Genomic DNA, 4,885 nt, shown 5'->3' with positions numbered 1-4,885 from the left:
AAAGTGAATATTCTACAGTCGACACTGTGAAGTTTGTCCCTAATAATGATGCAGATGTTTCTGATTCTTAACTCAGAACAAAAGCTCACAACCAGAAAACAAGTGGATAAATTAGAACCAGATGAATGTTTAGCAACAAGTCAAAGTCCTGACCTTCATCCAGTACAAATGTTGTAGCATCAGTTAATCAGAGGAAACCAGAACCAGAACCAGAACCAGAATCACTTCATTGATCCCAGAGGGAACTTGCTTTTGGTTCCAGCAGCTCCCACTCAGTGAACCAGTGTTAAGAACAAAGAGCAATGTAAACGATAAGAATAATTAAGAGTAAATAGACAATTATAGTAAGAATACACGCATCAATGTAAAAAATATAAGAAATATACATAACAATATGTAGAAGTGAACCTTGCTCTATAATAACATTGAATATGTGGCATTGCACAGAAACGACTGCACATGGTCCATGAGTCCAGAGTCCACTAATATATAAGGAAATATGTACAAGTGTATGGAAATAAAGTGAACATGACCTATTGTACATTATCAGTATAAATATGGGCCATGACCCTCAGAGGGAGGAGTTGTACAGGTTGATGTCCTGAGCTCCAGCACATCATGGACTGGGTTCCACTCAATGTCCAAGATGGCTGACGCCCCCGTCAGAGGGTCCAGCTTCACCCCCACCACCTCACTGGCCTTCAGGATCAGTCTGTTGCTGCACTGTAGCTGGTAGCTGATGTTAGCTGGTAGCTTATGTTAGCTGATGGGTGATGTTAGCTGATGGGTGATGTTAGCTGGTAGCTTATGTTAGCTTGTAGCTGATGTTAGCTTGTAGCTGAAAATAGCTGGTAGCTGATGTTAGCTGGTGGGTGATGTTAGCTGGTAGCTGGTGTTAGCTGGTAGCTTATGTGAGCTGATGTCTGTATAACATTTCTGTTTGTCGACGTTCAAGATGTTTTGAGTCACTTTGATGAAGAACTGTAGAAGATTCTGAGCTCGGAACGTTGCTGTCTGAATATCTTCACGTATTAATCAGAAAATTGTGCATTTGTTAAAAATGTTGGATATAAAAAGAGAAGTAGAGCATCGTTCTGAACGAGACATCGTTGTTGTTCTTCCTTTGACAGGTGAGTGAATGGAGGGTGGAGTGGCCTCAGGGTGGAGTCTGAATGGAGGAAGTCAAGAGAAACCAAGTGGAAGTGAAGTCCTGTCGTTTTCTAGAAGGCGTCTGAACAGACAAAAGCCAAACTCTCCTTCTTCCTCTTCTCTGTTGTCTCAACAAAACTCTGCAGCTCTCGTTCTCTCGTGGCCAACGGAGCGTCAGACCAACATGACGACGTCCTCTCGTCTGGCAGAGATTCAGGTTTCACAAACTTTATTTTATTAAAAGCTCTGAAATACGCAGCCTGGCCCCAAAATTAAAAGTCTGGATGTAACTCAGCTCATAGTCCAGAGCCTCCTGGTGGATCATTGGTTCATAGTGATTATCTCCAACAAGTTCTTTAAGACCAACTCATGCAATGAGCAGCTTCTCATTTCCTCCACATCCTGTGGTGGAGGAGATGTTAGTCTGGAGGAGGAGATGTTAGTCTGGAGGAGGAGATGTTAGTCTGGTGGAGGAGGAGATGTTAGTCTGGTGGAGGAGATGTTAGTCTGGAGGAGGAGATGTTAGTCTGGTGGAGAAGATGTTAGTCTGGTGGAGGAGATGTTAGTCTGGAGGAGGAGATGTTAGTCTGGTGGAGGAGATGTTAGTCTGGTGGAGGAGATGTTAGTCTGGAGGAGGAGATGTTAGTCTGGTGGTGGAGGAGATGTTAGTCTGGAGGAGGAGATGTTAGTCTGGAGGAGGAGATGTTAGTCTGGTGGAGGAGATGTTAGTCTGGTGGAGAAGGGTCAAATCATTGGCTGCATCAAGCAGATGAAACATCTAGAAACTACTGAAACTGGCTTAAGACCTTTATTCCAGACTGGAAGGACAGTGGAGAACCATGTTCTACCAGGAAGAAATAAATCCTGATTGATGGAGAAACGTTTGGAAGAAAAGCAGCAGTAGAACTCAGGGCTGTGTTTAATAGTGGAAGGAAGAGCATTTCACACCATGGACAATGTGAAGGGAACTCAAGGGACTGAACAGAAAACCACTGATCAGGGAGGACAGCTGGAGGACATTCAGCTGAAGAAAAAGAAAGACAGAGAAACTATATTTAGTGAAGTTATTACAGAGTTAAAAGATATTAACGGGTTAAAGAGCAGGAGCTGGATTAGTTAGAAACACGTTCACTTCTTATGTTTCTCAAGTATTTCTACTATTTAATGAGTCACAGAGACACAGAACGTGTTGACTCTGCAGGAATATGAAGACAGGATCAACCATCATGAGGCTGAGGAGGAGGAGGAGGAGGAGGAGGAGGAGGAGGAGGAGGAAGAGGAGCTACATCGTCATCTCCTGCACAAAGAGGAAAATGCCACGAGGCTTTTGACTTCAGGAATTCTTCCTCCAGTGTCTGAGAGGAGGAGGAGGAGGAGGAGGAGGAGGAGGAGGACACTGTAGAGAGCTTTGGTCCTCTCACACAAAGAACATAAAGTGGGCTAACAAACTGAGAACAATGTGCAGGAATTTACAATGAGATGAATGGAGCCGAGGAGCCGAGGAGCCGAGGAGGAGCTGATTAACCCCACGGAGGAGCAGCAGAAAGACATTCATGAACATAGTTCATAAGAGAGATCTGTAAATCCACATCTTTCACTCGTACACTTACTTTAAATACTTCATTGAATCGTGTGGTTCCCAACATGAGGGTCAGGACCCCCTGAAGGACACAAGTGGTTCTGTGAAAGGCAGGCAGGCCTCTCCTCTAGAAACCTTTAGACCAGGGGGGCACATCCAGACCAGTTTCATCTGAAGGGTCCAGACCAGGAACACAACACAACAATAACCTGTAAATAACGACAACATTAACTTTAGATCAAAGACGAACAGGTTAGAGAATGTTTAGATTTAATTAAACATCCTTCAAACAATGAAATGTCTTAATAATGATAACCACTGTCATCTGGACTCAGGTCTGTCTAGTCCTGGTCCTGGGTCTAGTCCTCATCCTGGATGTAGTCTGGGTCCTGGGTCTAGTCTGGGTCCTGGGTCTAGTCTGGGTCCTGGGTCTAGTCCTGGGTCTAGTCCTGGTCCTGGGTCTAGTCTGGGTCCTGGGTCTAGTCCTGGGTCTAGTCCTGGTCCTGGGTCTAGTCTGGGTCCTGGTCCCAGTGTTTAACTTAGAGACAGAATTTATTTTTATTGATAAATTGTCATTTTCACAAATTCACCTGGGACCAGATTAGATCCTCAGCTGGCCCTCGGCTGGTCCACGGGCCGTATGTTGACTGAACATCATGTTCCTTCCTTCCTTCCTTCCTTCCTTCCTTCCTTCCTTTCCTTCCTTCCTTCCTTCCTTCCTTCCTTCCTTCCTTCCTTCCTTCCTTCCTTCCTCTCCTACAGACAGATAAAAAGGCGGCGTCCTCCTACAGGATCAGGACTTGTTGATAAAACAGAGGCTTAACTTGAGCCTAATTGGTCCTCTGAGAGCCACAGGTGGGAGGGGGAGGGGCCAGGTGACAGGTAAACAGGTAAATAACAGACAGAACATATGTCCAATAACAAGTCGTTACCTGTCCACCACTCACAGCGTCTTTTAAAACAGGAATATAAGTGAATGATTCATGATCTGGGACCTGATCGCTCCTTCTGGAATATTCTTTATCTTTAATTCTTCTTCAATTCATCTTTAATTCTTTCATTTTTACTCCTCCTTTACTCCAGGTGATTATTTACTACTTTACTTTGTTTGCTGTTTTTCCTTTTAACTGTCTCCATGTCTGGATAAATAAAAATGACTGTATCTGTATCTGACATGTGAGGAAATATTTTTACTTCCAGAGAAGAAACAAAGGCCCAGGTTTAATATTGAGCCTTAAGTAACAGCTGGATTTAGTGGCAGGACGGTTAATGACCATCTGTCGTCCATTAGCTAAAGTTTAACAGTATCAGTCTCTACGGGGGGGGGGGGGGGGGGGGCACCGCTTCCTCCATCTTGTCCTGATCAATATTTAATGAGCTGATTAACCCTCATGTCCTGATAGGGACAAAAGTCTCCTTTTCATACTTATTTTATTTCATTTCATTTCTTTATTGTTAGCGTAGCATTAGCTCTGCTTTATTTGGTAACGTTTGTATTTATTAGCAAACTTAAATCTTGTAATTCTCCATTTTTACACTGTGTGACCTAAACAGTTACATTTTTAACATTCAGAGATAAAAGTGTCTTTTTCACAAACGTCCTAAGAAAAATCAACCTTTAAATCCTCTGAATAGGACTCTACAGAAACTGAAATCCATGTAAATCAATGCTGCTACTAATCATTGACCCCCCCCCCTAAAATCTGTGATGTCATCACAAACAGCTGCATATTAAATGGTTAAAGTCATAAATGAATTAAATTCTTGGTCTTGATGATTAAGTGAAAATAAAATAAACATGTTTGTGTTAAGAACAGGACACTTTTGTCCCTTAACGGGTCGATGTAGCTTTGACTACATGTCCCATCATGCCTTTCTGCCACATCTATGTATGGTCAGCCTGCGTTTTTATTTGAATTCTGTCACCACGGCAACTACAGCCGAGGCTCATGGGTATTGTAGTGTGTACAGTCGTCCATCAAACTGACGGAATGAATTATGAAATCAGTTATAGTGGAGGTCAATGGACCTCCTGCTCCTCCTCCTGCTCCTGCTCCTCCTCCTTCTCCTGCTCCTGCTCCTCCTCCTCCTCCTGCTCCTGCTCCTGCTCCTGCTCCTCCTCCTCCTTCTCCTCCTCCTGCCCTGCTCCTGCTCCTC

The sequence above is a fragment of the Mugil cephalus genome, chromosome 5, assembly GCF_022458985.1.
Source record: "Mugil cephalus isolate CIBA_MC_2020 chromosome 5, CIBA_Mcephalus_1.1, whole genome shotgun sequence".
NCBI lineage: Eukaryota > Metazoa > Chordata > Actinopteri > Mugiliformes > Mugilidae > Mugil > Mugil cephalus.
The sequence above is the reverse complement of the archived record's forward strand: the minus strand, read 5'-3'. Positions refer to the sequence as shown.